At 36.7% G+C, this 19,351-nt stretch overlaps 1 protein-coding gene across 13 annotated transcripts in view; it reads right to left on the bottom strand.

Moving 5' to 3' along the window:
• Nucleotides 1–19,351, bottom strand: part of LOC105071405 (methyltransferase 4, N6-adenosine) — a 198,463-nt gene that overhangs the window by 49,628 nt on the left and 129,484 nt on the right. For 6 of the 13 annotated variants that reach the window (XM_074352513.1, XM_074352520.1, XM_074352516.1 and 3 more), the window contains one exon: nucleotides 3,284–3,382. The exons of the other annotated variants lie outside the window; for them this stretch is intronic. The gene's annotated coding sequence lies outside the window, so the exon portion shown is untranslated. The remainder of the gene's footprint in view (nucleotides 1–3,283; nucleotides 3,383–19,351) is intronic. 13 annotated transcript variants of the gene reach the window in all.

Genomic DNA, 19,351 nt, shown 5'->3' with positions numbered 1-19,351 from the left:
CTCACGATGAAAGGCCCAAGTGAAAGGCTTTTTGTAAGAAAATATTCGTTTAGTATCTGTTTATTTTCAGTGTTATCTCTAAATGCAAGAAAATTAGCTTGCAATAAACAGGATAAGAAGAGAATCAACTAAATGGGCAACTATAGAGCCTTATTTTTCGAATATCTGAAAAGTAGTTGAGTTTTCCTATTTTATATAGAAGTGTGTCTTTAAAATGTGGAGCCTAATTAGCAAGCAATAAAACTGTCTTGCCAAGTGGTTCTAAAGGTCTAGCTCATTAATAACAAGAAGAATCAGCACCAAGCTAGAAGACACTGCTACTTTAAATGAATTACACATGATCTTATAATTTGGGGGTTTATAGCTTTAATTGAATGTTTGCACCACATACAATGTCACAGTCTTAAAGATTTCACTGAGCAATTCCATCTGAAACTTGACACATTATCCTGTCTTAACAAGGTTCATGTGTGTGTGTGTGTGTGTGTTCACCTAGATTTCCTTTTAAAAGAAAAAGATTAGGTTTTTAGACAGGCACAACAGAACATTATTTTCTGGTTTTAATTTTCTTACAGTGACATTAATTATTTTTTCCAAAGTTATTGAGCACCAGATATATATGAAATAGCATGTTTGTCACTGGCATACTAAGATAAATATGTCACAATCTTGCACTGGCAAAATTTACAAGCTAGTAATTGATTCAGATATGCAAACAGTATTTTCCTAAGAACAGCTTTTCCTAGCTTAATCTGCTTAATTCTGAAATACTTTTTCTTCAGATAATTTTAGTTTTTAGAGCTAAATGGGTCTTTAAAACTCATTTGGTATGATTCACATGTTACATATACACATATCCAACACTATCAATCATAATTATCAATTATAGTATCAACTGACAAATATATATCAATATATAATTGATCAAGTATGCATTAATTTTATATATATATATACATATACACACGTATATGTATTTAGCATCTCTTTGGGATATCTACATCTCTTGCACATCTGTCCAACGGGCTATAAATCAGAGGTTCTCATGACCTCCTCCCCCTTTCGATTAAATTAATTAGCTAAAGTAACTCACAGAACTCAGGGAAACATTTACTTACATTTACCAGTTTATAATAAAAGGATATGATCAAGGACACAGATGAACAACTGGACGAAAGACAAGGTATGTGGGGTGGGGTGTGGAACTTCCATGTCCTGTCAGAGCTCACCACTCTCCCCACATCTCCAGGAGTTCACCAACACAGAAGCTCCCTGAATCCTAATCTTTTGGGTTTTATGGAGTCTTTATTACATAGTCATGATTGATTGAATCATCAGCCATTGCCAATTGATTGAAACTCAGCCCCTCACCCGTCCCCAGAGGTTGCGTGGGGAGGATACTGAAAGTTCCAACTGTCTAACCACAGGGTTGGTAACCCTGGTAATCAGCCAGCAAGCATCCTAAGGGCTTTCCAAAAGTAACCTCATTAACAATATACGATACCTTTATGACTCTTATCACAGGAAATTACAAAGGTTCTCATGAAGCTTTTTACAGAGAATAACAAACCAATTCTTAATTTTACATTGAAATGCAAAGAACATAAAATAGCTAAATCAATTTTGAAAAAGAACAGAATTTGATCATGATTTCAAATTTTAATTTAAAACTATAGCAATCAATATTGTACAGTATTGCTATCAAGATAGGTATCTAAATCAAAAAAAACATTCTAAGGAAATCAGAAACATACCCATATATATAAGGTTCATTGATTTTCAGCAAAGTCATCCACACCTTTGGGCACTGGGAAATGATAGTCTTTGTACCACACAGTCCCTGAATAACTAATGATCCACATAGTAAAAAAAAAAAAAAATTAACCTTGATCCTTAGCTTACCCCACACATGAAAATTAAATCACAATGGATTACAGACCTAAACATAAAAGCTAAAACTCCAAAATATTTAGACAAATATCTAGAAGAGTCCTTCAGTCTTGGAGTAGGCGAAGATTTCTTAGCTACGTAACAAAAAGCAAAACCTTCAAAATAATTGATAACATGAACTGAATCTAAATTTTTAAAAATCTGCTCTTCAAAAGTACATTTTAAAAAATGCAAGTAAAGATGTGAATGTCCTGTGTATGCTGATATATTCTGCACTCACTATTAGATTAACACAAAACAAGCATGGAATAAATAAAATTACTGAAGCCAAAAGTCAATTCTATAAAAAGACCAATAAAATTGACAAATCTCCGGCAAGTCACGAGAGAGAAAGAAGAGGCAGAACAATAAAAGATTATTAAGAAATAAGAGGAGTTTAACTCAGATATCACATTAAAAACATCAGGGAAGAATTTTATGGACTTTCTTTTACTATACAGTTGAAAACCTAGATAAAATGGAAACAGTCCTAAAATATATATAACTTCAAAAATTACTGATATTATGAAAGAGAAAACTTGAATAATTCCAGTCTTACACAAACTATCCCAGTGCAGAGGAAAAAAATAAAACACTCTCTGTATTATCTTTGAGTCTATAAAATCTTCAATATCAAAATCAGGTAAACACATTTAAGAGAAAGAAAAGTTGCTTGCCAATCTCACTCACAAACATAGATGAAAAATCCTAAACAACTGTAAATTAGCAACCGAATACAACAAAGTGGCCTCTTCTATTCCCTCGAAGTACAATTGTTCTTTGACCTCCAGGACCTTGGTGCTTTCTTAATTTTCTAGGTTATCAACTTCCACTTGGCTTTGATTGTTTCTCTCCTTACCTTGGACCCTATAGCTAACCATCTCACTTATGGTATCACTAACACCGCCCATTCCATAGCTCCTTGTATTTTCCACCAAATCCATCTTACAAAATATTTCATCCAATGGTCCATTCTCTTCACTCTTGATACATATTATTAAAGAAAAAGGCACAGCTGTGCTTAAAATAGCTGCATTATAAACATAATTTGTAACCTCATCTGCCCTTTTATTGGTATTTTCAGTCATTTTAATTAACTCCTTTCTCTCTCCTCAAAGAAATTTCATAATTTTTCTTAAGACTTCACACTTATCCGTATCAGTGCCTCTCCAGTTTGTCCCACCCATGAAACAAGCGGGCCTACCTCCTGCTTCATAAAGACAAAGAATGTAAGACATAAATTCTCTCATTTTCACTTCCCTATACATTCAAACATAGATATTTTTATCCAACCCATTTTTCTTTCTCTCTAGGATCGTGAGTCATTCTTTTCATACTGGAACATTCTACCTACTGCCATGCTTCACTGGGACATTCATTTCCATGGGATTCAGTGGGATATCCATTTTTATCAGCTTTCTACTTTCTTCACTGCCTGGCAATCACAGCAGATCTAAAAAAAAAAATAATTAGACTTTGTGGTCTATATTTCAAATACTCTTATCAATATCTCATATTATGTTGACACATCATTCATTCTTTTACTGCCCTATAAATTCCACCCATGGAACACAGCTATTTGTCCTTGTCTTCTCCATACTTGCTTCAGTTTCCTGAGTATTTTCAATAAAATTAAGTAACCAGGATATACAAATATATATAATTTTAAATAAAATCATAATTTTATTATCTTTTCCTCTGAAAAATATATTAACCTCTGACAAAGCTATCACACAGCTCTCTTTCAGATGACTAGATAAGAGGAAACTCCACATTGATTTGAGACATCTGAGCCTTTCCTGACTACCAAAGTCCCCTTTTTTCTTCACATACTGGTTCAATCCTTTCTTATCCCTCTGGATGGTGATATCTGTCTCAATCTTGCTATGATTATACAATTTCTTCTAATAAACTTTGCAACTGCCAAGGGGGCAAAATCGTTATTATCAGAATTCAATCTCATGGCAGCTCCTCACTGTCTATGTCACATAGACAGGAGGATTCACCCTGTCCTTGGCCTTGTTAATGTGGTTTGTCCACAGACCGTTTCATCATCTCCCAACTACAAAGATGTGAGAATACCTCACCTCTCAATGTACTGAAGAGAACTGGGGAATGTCAGAGACTTAACACCCAGATGGACATAGTCATTAATGATTATACTTCTTATGAATGAATCCAGTCACTTTAGAAGCAAATTAGAAGGGGTTAACTCTCACTCGAGCCCTGGGCTAGCTCTGAGGATTATCTGATTGGTAAACAATATGCCCAAACCCTTTCTCTTCTACTCTCAGCAGGACCATGTGCACAAGAAGAACAGACTTCAGGAATGTGAGGGACACTTATACCACTCAGAGCTCCCCACTGCTGCCCAAGTATCTTGAGACAGAATTTCACTTGTTCTTCCATTATTCTTCAGTGCTAACTGTCCTTACCAACTGTGACTCCTAGGGTTTTTGAAGAAACTTGGCTTTGTTTAGTAACTCATGGCTATTAATAAGAAATTATAGTGCATTCTTGTTATTCACTGTAGTCATGTCCTATAAAGTCACCACAAGTACTGAATTAGCAAATATTCAGCCATCACTCCTAGAGGAGATACAGGGTTAGGTTCCTACAAGCTTCTGGTCACATTTTCATAAACCAATCAACACATAACCTTACTTTATATATTTCTGCTTAGAGACACTTTATTTAATATATCGTTGATTCATTGACATTGAACTCACAGACAACACTATAATTCGCACCTGAATGAAGCTTATCAAATCCAAGTATTTTCTCCATCAGGCACATCACAGCCTTCTTGCACTTAGGAACACTAGACTGCACTTCAGCAATTAGCTTGGGAGCCAGTTTAACACCAAAATCACCAACAAAAGCACCAAAATGTGAAACCCATGGCACCAAATAGACAACAAAAAAGACGCTTTTTACAGTATGAGAACTGAAACATGAAGGCAGAGCATTGCCTTGCTGGAATTGTGAATCTGGCAACTCAAATTTTTCACCACTCTGTGCATGTTCACAACCAACCATGAAAATGCTACAGTACTGATTTTGAGTTACAAATAAATTTTAGCACGTAGATGAATGCTCAAATATGAAACTTGTGAAAATTTCCCACAAATAATGAGGGTAGACTGTATATATGGATTTGCTGCAAGATGTGGTCTGCAGATGTCCTCTGTTGGGCCTAATAATATTATCTACTATATGCTAAAAATAGATGGCATTCTTTATTTATTTAATTTTTTTATATTTAAGTATCTTTATATATTTAAAAATTGGGGGATTTAATATTTTTAAAATGCTGGATTTTAGCTGTTTTTTACAATTTGAAGGATATGGCAACAATTAGGCCCTAGCTCCAGTATGGCAGCAATAATCCACTAGACCCAGATAGTGGCTGAACCCTTCAGAGGGGCAGGGCCTGTGCTTTCCAGTTCCACGTTTTCAAACAGCTGCCTGCTACGTTAACTGATACTGACCAATGCTGGCATTGAGTTTGATATCCCTGCTTGAAAACTCTAGTGCGGTCTTGTTTTTCTCCACTAGCAAACAACCCATACCAGTAATTCCAAATCATGTTTGCCTTAGAATCTCCCAAAAGTTGCCAGTTCCTGAGGATTCATGTGCTGATGGGTGAGCAAATAAAACTCTTCAACTCAACCACCGCCCTTTACTCTGTGTTTACAAAGACTTAATTTCCTTAGAAAAGTGTCTAAGATTATTGGGTAAAAAATATTTTTCAATTTACAACTTTACAAGTAAGCCTCTTAGGCTCCCTTAATTTAGTGAGTTGATACAATTCTGAATAAATTTAGTTCTGCCTCTAGTACAATGAAGTCATGAAGAAAAGATTCGTCCAATACTATAATTCTAATCCCAGAGAATCCATGCCCCTTCTATTGACTTGAGTTATTTCAAAACCTAAGTACACCTCTTATTAACACCCAGTCCCTTGCAGTGTAATTCCAACATTTGAGTGGCCATTGCAAAAGTGTGCTTTGAGCTCAGTTTCTACAGTAATGATTTTATTCAAAACATCACTTTTGAGTCTTTGTCTTATGTCTAAAATTCAAAATGGTGTTCCCTAAAATGTACGTCAGTTAGAGCTAAGTCTAAAGCGGTCAATCTGAGCACAGCAAAACATTCAAAAGAAACACAAGTTCAACACAAGAAACCTTCAAAATAATTTAGATATTTGTATTTTTTAGGAGGAAGCATCATGAAGAAAAGCTTTCTTAAAATCCTCTTTAGATGTATCTCTGTCTTACTAGAGATTCAGACAAAGCACTGCTAGTAAATACTGCTATCTTCTTTCATCAAGCTCTCTTTTCAATGCTACGAAGCTCTTTTGTTTACATAATTCCTTTTACAAGTAGTAGGCAAGAACTACTTCACAGTCCCTCCATCCAATATACAACATCACTTTGAGCCTCGCTCCTCTGAGTCATGTCACACTAATTTGAAATATAAAAAGTGCACTCTGGTTGAATGCCTATTTGTTTCTTCCACTATATTGGGAGTTATTTTAAGGCAGAGACTATGTCTTTGGTACCCCCTTGTATCCCTTGGGACAAGCTGATGGCAGGTACTCAACGTATGTTAAAACTGAATGTCCATTTACACCAGGTCATTGTCAATGGAATACATATATATGTTCAGCACAGAGATTTTCAACACTTACATGTTGCTTCAATTTATTAGGTAATGGCATAGAATATTTAGAATAAGTAGTGCCAACTTGAAGACTTGTATTGAAGAGGCTTAAAACTTTTGCTGCCCAGGCAGTTAATCTTGATGATTAGTGGAATTTTATTTTTAGGTCATGAAAAAATATAGGCAGTTGCTTTAACAGTTATTAATGGCAGCTGTCAGGTGTACAACCACTGACTGGAATTGAGTAAGACTGACCATAAAAAAGCATCTGTGTTCTGAACACAAACGGAAGAAGAAAGGTCCTGTAATTGTTTATAAGCTCACCAAAGAGAGTCTGCTAATTAAATAGTAGAGTGTTTACCTGCAACAGCCATTATGGGAAACTAATGAACTTGTTCAAAGGATGCAAACAAGTTATCACCTGCTCTATCAGTCGATAATACTGGAAAGAAGCAATTTCCATCACTGTAGGGACCCACAAGTTAATTCAGAAGCCACCAGATTTTAATGAGCCTCAAAGCCTACATACTGGGTGGTGAAGTTTAACCATCCACCTTTTTGTCATATAAAAGTCATTTTAAAAATATAAAGCATGGCATACCATTGTACAAGTCTCTACATCGTTTATTCTATCTAGAAAAGGAAGGGGAGAAAGGAGAGAAAAAAGGGACAGGAAGGTAGGCTGTTTTTGCTAGGGCTATACTGCATTCAATAAAGAGCAGAAGAAACCGGTAAGAACTGAATGAGTTTAAAAAATTAAAATTAAAAATTAAAAAAAAGAATGAGTTAATCAAAATATCATTGTTTACTGTATATTCAATAGTCTTATTAGAGAACATTAACCGTGACACAGTAATGTGACTGTTTCTGTAAGTTTTAGAATAGAACTCTGTAAAATTATATCCAAAACAAGTATTTAACACTGAATTATATGAAATGCTGTGATTACTTTAAAATGAAATAGAACAACTGAATTATAGTTATTATGTGATTAAGGAGAATAAGTTTATTTTATTGTTACAGGGAGCAAAGACAAGAAACAGACATCTAACAGTGCAGTTAGGAAGGAAAACTTGGAAGGTATATTTGTCTTGGAATCCAAAGTAAGAAATTGACTCTTGAATAAATGTCTTTCCCACGCATCTGAAAAGTATCAATAAGAACATCTACAAAATAGTCATGAAATCATGAATAAGATTCCTTAACACTAGATTGAGCTTCTGTTTCAGAAAGATTAATTTTTATGCAGGAGTGGACATTTGGATTATTTCTAGCCTTTCACTGTTAAAAATAAAGCAGCTATGAACATTCATATACATAATATTTTCATTTTTTAATTTTCTTTTTTTGGATTATTCACTGTTATTGCATAGAAATACATCTGATTTTTCAATGTTGATTTCGTATCCTTTAGTGTTGCTTAATTTAGTCATTAATTTCACAGGATTGTTTTGTGGAATCTTTAGGATTTTCTATATATGGAGATATGTCATATGTGAACAAAAAAATTTTACTTCTTTCTTTCCAATTTGTATGTCTTTTGTTTCTTTTTCTTACCTAAGTGCTCTGGCTAGAACTTCCAATACTACGTTGAATAGAAGTAGTAAACGTTGGCATGTTTGTCCTGTTCCTGACTTGAGGGGAAAAGCTCTCAGTGCTTCAACATTAAGTATGATGCTAGTTGTGGGATTCTGTATGGCCTTTATTATTAAAGTTAATTTTCTCATGATTTTGAATTCATCTTGTCAATGCTTCCCCATCCTTCATCACTTTTATCTTCCCTTGGACTTCTTAGACTTCCGTTATATCACTTTTATACATACATACTGAAGTTAGACTGCCTGGGTTTACATGGCAGCTCTATCATCACTCATGGCTGGACCTTAACCACCTCTTTAGCTAGTGCTACATAACAGACTATTCAAAGCTTGGTTCTTTAAACAGCAACTTATTATTATTTTATCTCTCGTTTTTGTAACTCAGGAATTCATTCAGTGCTTCTTTCTGTTTAGTGATATCTGGAGCCTCATCTGGGATAATCTGAGTGACTGCTGGCTGCAATAGCTGGAGGCTAGCGGGGGATCTTTCTTTTTCTCTCTGTGGTCTCTGCAGATAACTCGCATATGATGGCCTCAGTGGTTCAAGAGAACAAGGAAGAGACTGCAGCCCTGTCAAAGGCTGGCTCAATGCTGGCACAGTGCCACTTCTATCATAGTCCATCATCAAAAAAGTCACAGGTTCAAGTAGAAGGGAAACAGACACCATTACTCTAGGGGAAGAGTGTCAAAGAATTTGCAGACCTTTATAGTGCATCAGTAATGTCAATCGATACTGGTATTCCTAGATAACTCCCGATTATGTAACATTTTCACATTCATTAAATTAAGATGGCTTTTCCATATAAGTTATCTGGACATCACTATTTTTTAATTAAAAGGTTAATTGGTACCTGATCATAAAATTTAGCCATGCATGCTGTTGGAAATCTGAAAAGTAAAGCAAAAATTGAAGTGGAAGAAAAAATTGACCATAATCCATCCAGAAGAAGCCATTCTTAATAGTTTGTAAAAGTTCATGCCAATGTTTTCGTTTCTTTTTAAAGTCTTTTTCTTATTATAATAGACATAAGTGCTAAAATTTTGAAGATTAAAAAAATTAAAAAGAAAAAAATCCTATCTTAGAACTAATCAATGGTAACATTTTATTCCTTCTTAATCTTTTTTACTATACTAATGCTATTATACATCATTGAAATAATGTACAATAGTTATATTGTGCTTCTTTTTGTGGTGTTTCCAAGTATTTTTCTCCTAACTGAAATATCATTAAACTCTTTCACTTATCAAACATGTGTTGAGAGCCTCATATATCAGACACTCTCCTAAGTTGTTAGGAACTTATATTCTAGTCATGAAGACAAACAACAAAGTAATGAGAAAATACAGGAAGTGATGATTACTTAAAACTAAACAGGGTGCTGACACTGGAATTGGCTGCTTTGGCTGGGCAGTCAGGAAAGCTGTTGTTCATGAGATGCTACAGAAGCTGTGATCTGAATGACAAGGAGCCAACCACGAAAAGAGCTAAGAAAAGACAGTCCCTGAAGAGGAGGCAGCAGATGGAAGTGCCCAAAGGCATTAATGAACTTGGTCTGTTTGAGAAGGAAAAAGAAAGCTATTATGGCTGGAACATGCTAAGAAGAGAAACATGTCATGTGGCTGAAGAGTCAGAAAAAGCCAAGACCACGTAAGACCTTGCAGACAGGGTAAAGAGACTTAGAATTTTATCATAAGTGCCAGAGGGAGCCCAAAAGGAAGTTAAATGACCCAATTTATTTTTTAACATCACTCTGGCTACTGTCTGAAGAATAAAATACAGGCTGTCCATTGGAGAAGGCAGGAGGCTAGTTTGAACTCTATGTTAGTAGCCTAGCCAAGAGCTGTTGAGTGTTGGAAATAGGGCAACAAGGATTTAGAAAAAGTAGTCATACTTCAAATATAATTGGACAATTGACAATACTTCCCTATGCATTGAATTTGAGGAAAGCAAGAAGGAAGGAAATATAAATGTATTATGGGAACTAGATTATCTATAGCATATTTCAGTTCTAAATCAATTATCTGTGCATAACATATTTCTATTTTTTCTAGAGCTATTGAATAATAAAGTTGTATATTTAAATACCATCTATTTTTAAGGTTCATCTGTCCTCATTACTGGTATTTTTTTTTTTAATGAATTCAGCTTCAACTGCTCTATTGAGTAAGCCAGGAAAGTTAATAGCTTACAGATGAATGGGCTGTCAGTGCAGAAATTCACTACCATGTAATATTAAAATATATTGATTTTTTTTTAAAGAAAGAGACCAGACTTGGTAAAATGTGACAAATTACAAGATACTGAAGTAGTGATATTTAGATTTTAGTGTTATAAGGAAAAAAAGAGTCAATAATATTTCTCATTTACTATACAATGACCTCAGATACTTGTATCTTTTGCTAGTAGTTGAAGGTTCATAACCATTAAGCACAAGTTGCAGCTTGATCTAAAGAGACACGGTTTTGTACAAGAGGATAGAGTCCTACACTCTGTTCACTTGGATTTTACACAAATTCTTCTTTCTTATGTGGAATCTCTTAGCTAAAGATCTACAACTTAGAAAAGAAGCTCAGAAATTATTTTCATCTGTGAACAATTAGCACCCTTTTTCACCATTCCCAAGCAAACTGCAACAGTTCAACACCTGCTGTTTGTCCCTAGGTGTTCATACAATTGCTAGTGAATCAAAATCAAATAGCCAACCATTATATACCCCACTGCAAGAAGCAGTGGAAACAAATAAATAATTTTCCTTGGCTTTCTCAGTGGCAAAGATTAGGAGCCATGACTTAACAAGTAAAATGTTGAGTTAAGTGGCCTCTTTGAACACTCATGTAAACCTTCTCCAAAGAGTTTAACTTTACATTCCCACCTAAATCTGTTAGCATATTAATCTACCCCTCCAAATGTGAAATTTCATAATTAAAGTCAGATTTGATGAAGTAAAGATCTGCAGAATCATCCAGGTACTTAACTTTATTTTGATTTGTATAATTCAAGTGAAAATAAAGATAGTAGTCAGTGATTAAAAAATGTGACAAAGCTGAGTATGAATCCTGGCCCTGCTAAGAATAGCATTATAAACTCAATATTGTCAACAACTGTTTTTCCCTTGAAAAATTAAGACAATGATGGAATTATCCTCACATTCATGGTAAAGATTGAAGTACAAAAATATATTGCAGGTGCTTAGCAGGACGCTCTCAGTTCTGCTTGCCTTGTGTTGGCGACTATCGCCAGGCACCATTTTTTGCTGCGTATGGCAAGATGCCTACCAGCGGCTCACATTTAGCCTCCAAGGATCCCCCTTAATTCCCACACTGAATGTCTCCTTCAAAGGCCCTAGAGTTGATCCCACATGCTTGGATTGAGTCACTGAGATACTATGTTCTGATTGAGCTGGACAGGACTACATGTACACCCCTGGATTTAGGAAGAAAATCCAGAACCTCCCAAATCTCATGGACTGAGGAGGGTGTTTCCCCAGAGGATCACAGGTGTCTGCCATGTAATCCAAACCCTACACTCTATATCCCCTAACTACGCATATCACTTGAAGTTTCTAAAGTTCTCTGTGTCTCTGGATTCTCAATTATAAGATACCTTATAAAGTTGCTGTGAAATTTTAAAAAATTGTATACATATACATTAAACAAACTAACTCACACTGGGCACATAGTAGGTACTAAATACATGTTAATTCTCTCTCTCCCTGTTCTTCTTTCAGGAGTGATACAAAATAAACATAGCATGTATTGATGCTTAAAGACAGCTATGTCTTCACTAATTTTTTTTTTTTAACTATTGCAAGCTCAGAGCCATCCATTATTTCCTAATATTTCTTGGTTTTAAGCTACTTCATCATCCTGGTCTCTTTAGTCTTTCATTATCCCACTTGAAGTGTAGTGCACAGATCAGAAATCAGTATTCTAGGCATTTCAGTGGGAAGTTGGCTGCAATCTTCTTTGAGATAAAAGTGAAAACACTTTCACTGATGGCACCTGAGATTATCATGATGGTGCGGCATTTTATTCCCCACAGATATATGAGCCAATTGAAACCCCAGACTTTGTCTACAAGCTCTGCTGGTAACCTGTCCTCCTTCTGACCTGTGTCTGTGAAGCTGCCCTCTGGGGCATATCCTAGGAAATTCATTCCTATTCAGTGTTACCCTTTTAGACTTTGACAATTATTTATGCTTATCAATTTGATTAGTGACAACATCCTTTTCAGTATGGATCAACCACTTATCAAAACTTTATGGTATATACAAATTTGACCAGTGTTCCCTAGTATCTTTATTCTCAGTAAGAACAAAACCAGGACCCAGCAGACGATGGTCCTTCAGCACAGCACATGTTTCCTTCTGACCTGGCAGTGGTCTCACCAGCAGCATCCAAGTCATCCAGTAAATCCTGAATCCTACTCAAGTACTATTATCTAACTGATATGTATCTTGTTTATAAAGGACTATGGTAATTAACCACAGCAGGTTCTATCCAGTGGCTGCGTACATACAATGTTGTCAGTTTTATCATTCACCCAGCACTGCCTATGCCTTTGTTTGTCACCATTTTCTTAACACTTCTTTCACAAGGAGCTTCTTCGTGTAAGAATTCCCAATGTTTAATCAAAGCAATTAGCATCTAGGCAGTATGAACAGAGGTACATCTAAGCAACTAAATGTCAGGAAATAAAGGTTATGGACACTAAGACAGTATATCAAATAGATTTCAGATGAATTCAATAAAAATCAGATGTAGACAAGAGGGCTGAAAACCAGACTAAAGAAAATTTGAGTTTCAAGTGATGTCTGTTAATTGATTCTGTTCCCAATGGAGCAACCGGATGGCCTCACTGTCATGGAGAAGAAAAGGTCATTTATCAAAGCTGCTCTCCACAAATAAAGCAGTTTGACTCACCTGTGTAACAAACATATTGCAACCCAAAAAACTTTGTTGTGAGACCCCTCCAAAATGATGTTACCCTTAACAGTTGAAGTCATTGAGCATAAGAACATGAGGGTGTGTCCCCAGACTCCCACTAGTAACCCAGATCAGTGAGGGCAGCCAAATACTCTCGGAGCACATGAAATCTGCTCTAGAAACTCCACAGAATTGTAGAGAAGGAAGACCTGCCGGAGAGAGGGTTTGGTCCCTGAAGCTGTACAGGTGGGAGAGAGGCCACAAAAAGTGAGCATAACCAATAACATGACCTTATTTGCATTTCTTAGCTAGGGAGGACCTGGGGACATTTGGAGATATATACATATGTGTATATATATGGTTAGTATAACCAAAATACTAACAATGACTCTGGCTAAGGATATTTATGGACATAGAGATTATAAATAATGAGTAACTTTTTTATTTGTGCATCTATTATCTATGTTATTTTTAAGTTTCCTATAATCAAACAGGATTTTTTAACCAAAAAAACTATCATAAAATGAATTTATGACTAACAAAACATGGCAGGGTTCCCACATGCTTCATTATCAATCTGCCTGTCCAATAGGCAAAGTGGTTTAGTCTTGAAAATTCTGCTCAGTGCAAAGAAAAAGCTGTTTGAAACAAAGTTGAAAGTAAGGTGTCCTATTTTAGAAGAAGAAAAACAACAGCAACCACAAGCCACAGCTAATAAGGACACTAAGATATCCTTGCTCACATCCAAATGTACCGTCTCATTCCCTCTCCAATACCTTCCTACCGGCTGTCACAGGCATGCAGCAGCTTTCTAACCACCCTGTGAGTCAGCTGCTGTTGTGTACAGGCGTGTAATTACAGCAGTACAAACCAGGAAGGGACATGCAATAACCCGGTCACGCCGGAGCCCTGCCTGTGTGGGAGGCTGTAGGAGGGTTATAGATGAGATGACCCCAAAATAATTTATATTTCTATGAATACTAATTCACCAAGACTGGTTCTGAAATCTACACAAAGTAGCAAACTGTAGAACAGCACAAATTAATCAGCTAAAGTTCAAAAAGGAAACAAACAAAACCTCTTACACAGCTCCACATATTCCCAATGTAGTCATAATGATTAAACTCGTAACACTTGAACTTTTGAACGGGAATGCTTAGGTTTATTTTGCTTCTTAAGATTATACTGAAAGAATGAGAGAATAATTTCTTTTTAAACTCTCCAAACTGTGACTTGATTATAAAATGCGTTGTGTTCTTTTTTCGGGGCATCGCAACACCATTCACTACCAGAACCAAAGACATAGGGTGTAAGCAGAGAGCAAACTTCTGAGTTCACAGCCAAAGTGAGGTCAAAGCACACCCAGGATATTTTTCAGAACATAAATGACTTACATTTAAAGACACTACAGGAGGAAAGTGCTTCACCAACTCCATGTTTGCCAGACAAAAGGAAGGAAGGAGGGAAGGGCCTTAAATAAGAACCCAGGTGGAAACAGGGGTTTAAATAGAACTACTCAGGAATGTAACAGGGAAGAACAAATCTGGCTCCTATTAGATCTGTTCCTTTAGCTCTAACCCTGTGCTCTGTTTCCTATGCTTAGTCATGCTGATTCTGCACCTTTTGTGAAAGAATGCTGCCCACAGCCTGAAATAAACAGGAGAGCCCATTCTCAAGGCTCTGAACTTTAAGGGTATAACACTTTTCCATTCATATAGGGATTAAAAAGCTGCAGAACAGAGAATAACATTTGTCTGGTTGGAGGTTTACAGGAACACCATGACCTGACCTACGTGGACAGCTGCAAGAACAAAGGACTCTGACACCAAGACGTTTGCAACAACCAACCACACCCACTCCCCTTTTTAGTGTAAAAGGAGCCTGAATTCTGGCTTGGGTAAGATGGTTCTCTAGGACATTAGTCCCTCACCTTCTCCATCTGCTGGGTTTCTGAGTAAAGTCACTAGTCCTTGCCTCAACAACGCATCTCTTGATTTATTCACCTGTCGTGCGGCGAGCAGTACAAGCTTGGATTGGTAACAGGAAAAGTAAGCAGTGTCAGAGACATATGGGCATTTCAAGTTAATTTTCATCTTGAATTGCAACCAAATACAAAGCAAGTGTAGTAACCACTATAAATTAATGCTGATTCACAAAAATGGAGATTTTAAAAATTAATAATAAAGTTTTTATGTTTTCTCCCTTCTGAATCTGACTTCTGGAGAAGACATAACCCAAATATTATAAAATAAGGAGTTACAATTCATTTAAGAAACATTTATTATTCCCTACAATTTCCAAGTTAATTTGACAGACATTGCAGGGGATTTGGAGGAATAAAAGAGACTTGATATGTGCATGAAAGTTGTAATTTAAGATTCATTATGATAAATGACACTTCAATAATTCAAAGAACTATAAGATTTTAAAGAGAGAAAGCCACCACTTTCAGTCAAAGTGTATTAAATGGTATCATGAACAAGGTGGCACTGGGCTTAGAACTTAAACAACAGCTAGGACTTCAACAGCAAGAAATGAGGGGAAACTGTTTAATTCAGGCAACACGTATGAAACTTCTTCTGTGAAGAAACAGGAGTGAACAGGGCCACTGGCCGAAGGACTCATGAAATAATTAATAGTAGAGTAGGCAGTTACTAGAGTGTGAGGAATTTTACATGGAAGTTTAAGGAATTGATGTAAAACTGAGTCATTTTGTTTTTTAAGGAAAGGAGTCTGAAATAAAAATCAAGATCTAGGCCACAGCTTCTTTATCCAGTCGTCTGTCAATGGACATTAGGTTACTTCCATGTCTTGGCTATTGTAAATACTGCTGCCATGAACACTGGGGTGCATGTATCTTTTCAAATTAGAATTTTCTCTGGATATATACCCAGAACTTATTTACAAAACAGAAACAGACTCACAGACATACAAAACAAACTTATGGTTACTAAAGGGGAGAAGTGGGGGGGGGGGCGGAATTAGAAGTTTGAGATTAGCAGATACAAACTACTATATACAGAATAGATAAACAACAAGTCCTACTGTAGAGCCCAGGGAACTATATTCAATAGCTTGTAATAACCTATAATGAAAAAGAGTATTTAAAAAGAATGTATTTCTATAACTGAATCACTATGCTGTACACCAGAAACTAACACAACACTGTAAACCAACTATACTTCAATTAAAAATCAAATCTAGTGAAATTAATTTGCATCTCATGACGAATTGAACAGGAGAGCAATTAGAAGTAATGTGACCCTCTCAGAACTAGAGCTAGGTAGCAAGATGGATGGGGAATGAGGTGGAAGAAACTTACTGAAGAGGATGTGCTACTTAGATCAGATGCTGAAAACGAGAGAATATGAATAAAAGAAAGAAAAGGTCTGAATTCTTTGGAGTAATAGTTGGAGCTAATTTGATAAATGACAACTTCTAGAGAAACCATGTAGTAAGATGAAAAAAGGAAGTTGAGGGAAACCTTTGGGGGGGGGGGTTGAGAAGGCGGAGATGGGGAAGCCAGAAAAATAAAAGCATCAGTGGAGTTTCAGAGAAGGCGAAAGCCAAGAAGCAGGTGGTCAATAATACCCAGTAATGCAGAGAAGAGGAGGATGAACAGAGGAAAACAAAGCTATCAAATTTCATGAATAGATAATTGCTAAATGTTGAGTAAAGAGTTTTGTACAAACTGTGCTTTGGGAGGAGGGGAGAGTCTAGAGCTTCAGGCAACACTCGTAAAGCTGGTTGTGGGTTCTGAGGCTGGTGCAGTGATCAGAATGGATGACCTGACAAGGTCCTGTGCAAGGAAAGGAGAATATGCTGAAGGGAAGTGGGATTTCAGAGCCTAAAATGCAGCCAAGCACAGGCCACAATATGGAATATGGGCCACGGGGACTAGAAGTGAACGTTTAGCAGAGAACAAGACAGATGCTGATTGTGATCAATTTTGCAAAATTCCGATGTCGCTTGCAATACTCCTTTTGCACATGGTTCACCATTTTCATTCTGGAATATGAGTTTGGTCTAAAACTAGAGTGGAGATGAGGGAGCATAAGCAGTGTGTCCAGGTTAGTTTTGTGAAGTTTTAGAATGAAGGGAAAGTGTGAATGATTTGCAATGGCCAAGAAAGCTTATAAAGCAGTATTTTTATTACTTTACTTTTAAAAAGAGAGAAAATCTAGTTGAAAGGAAATTATTATATATGTAAATAAGAGAGGAAATTAATTTCTGAACCAAAATTTAGATGAGGTTAAAAAAAAAACAAACACAGACATGATCTAGCACACGTTTAGCAGAACTAAACTTGAAACAGAAAAGGGATTAAAAAGAAAGAAAACTATTGACCAAAATGTTCTTAGTAGGGAAGATGGTGGGAGTAAAACTTTTGAAGCTGAGAAAAGTTTAAGAAGCTTTATTCTTCTCAATGAAACTGGATTGTACATCTTTTGCTAAAATTAGTAAGAGATAGGATGAAATTGCTGGCTTGAGGTGAATGGTAAATACAAGGAACAACTTGTGAGAAAACAGAAGTGATGTGAGAAGAGTAAAATGAGGTGAGGCAGCCAGGACAGAAAGGATGCAGCCAGACGCGTGCTGTGATTTTCCCCTGCAGCGCTGGACAGTCCAGAAATAGCACCACATTTTGCTCCCATTCAGTGCTTAATTCTCCTGGATTTGCAATTTGACCCTCTGGTGTCTGAACTTTAATCTGCATGACTGCTGTCACTTCATTTTCTTTTGTGCTTTCCCATTTATAGCCACAGGCTGTGGTTTTATTTTTGTCAAAAAAAAATTTTGTTCAAGAAAACATCTGATTATAGTGTACACAAAATTGCCCTCCAGAGAGGAAGGGCTCTCTTTCTGTGACCAGGAGCTCAAGTGCAGACAGGGCCTACAGGGACTGAGTAAAGCTGATTCTCAACCACTGGCTGGAGTTCTGAGTGAAGTCTCCAGATCTGGGGGAAAGACTGCATGCAGGGTTGGCTTTAGCATACCAGGTGGATGGCAGAGATTTATTCTTTTTATGTAAAGGAGGTCAACGTTGAATGTTGCATGGAATTTTCTTTCAGGAATTCCATCCCCACCATTAATGAGGCTTATGGTTAAATAACCTCACTTATGCTTTCAAATTTCCAGAGTTTCTTTGGTCCTTGGAGAAATGCCCATTGAAGGCCTTAGGAGCCCTGGGGTTCCATCAACTGTTCCCTTCTCCCATGTACAAAAATGTGGAAACCCACGTATTGTGGCTTTATTAGCATGAGGAAATTAGTTCCAGCTTGGTAATGACCTGCCATCTTCCCTGAGACACAGAAGAATGTAGCCTGAGGCAAATCATTAGAGAAGCATTTGCATTTTTGAAAGCCATTATTAGGAAAGTTATACAAAGAGAAAAATAGACCTCAGAAGAGACAACAATGAAGGTCAGCTAAGGCCCTTGGATAGTTTCCAAAACCATCTTAAATGTTGTATTTTCAAATGAAATTTAGGCTGGAATTCCAATTATGACAACAGAAGTATCTTTTGAGTCCTGGTACCCCCTACTAAATAACAATTTATATTTTAATAAAACTGCACTGAGGGCATTATCAATCTCATTACATCTGACTTTTCATTTTAAGCCTGTGACCACATAAGCCTATAAGAGGTGGTTCATTGTGGAGGCTCACAGGATAGTTCAGTCCATTCCTTTTGTTCCCCATGGTTGTGATTTCCTTCCCAGGAAAGGTGGGTTGTCACATGGGACACATGCCTTAGCCTCCCCACCCCTTGCTGTATGGTAAAGAATGTCCAGAAGATAAGGATGAAGAAGAATCAGATTGCAAAACCGGATATTCTTCTTATGATATCAAGGTACCAAAGTGATCCATCAGTACAGGAGTACTTCCCTGGGGGTGGTAATCAAGGAAGACATTTTGACTGAAAAACAGCAAGCTCCCCCTTCACCCAGTCCTTCATCCGCTTCCTGCACAATTCAAGTGTTAGAAGGATGAAGAAACTTACTGTTGGGATATCCAAATATCAGCCAATTAACCAATGCAATGCCCTGAATTCTATATATACCTTCCACACTTCTTTTTATTTCCTTACTATGGTGCTCTCAGCAGTTGGGGAATCTTAACACACCCTCCATCAAACTATGGGTGGCCTCCAGTCTTCAGGCTCTTCTCTCTCTTGGCCAGCAATCAGTGGGCCAAAAGACCAGGGCTGAAGGCGAGCCGTCTAGGCAGACT

Source organism: Camelus bactrianus, chromosome 24 (genome assembly GCF_048773025.1).
Source record: "Camelus bactrianus isolate YW-2024 breed Bactrian camel chromosome 24, ASM4877302v1, whole genome shotgun sequence".
Taxonomy (NCBI): domain Eukaryota; kingdom Metazoa; phylum Chordata; class Mammalia; order Artiodactyla; family Camelidae; genus Camelus; species Camelus bactrianus.
Note: the sequence above shows the minus strand (reverse complement) of the source record. Positions and strands in the feature narration are given on the sequence as shown.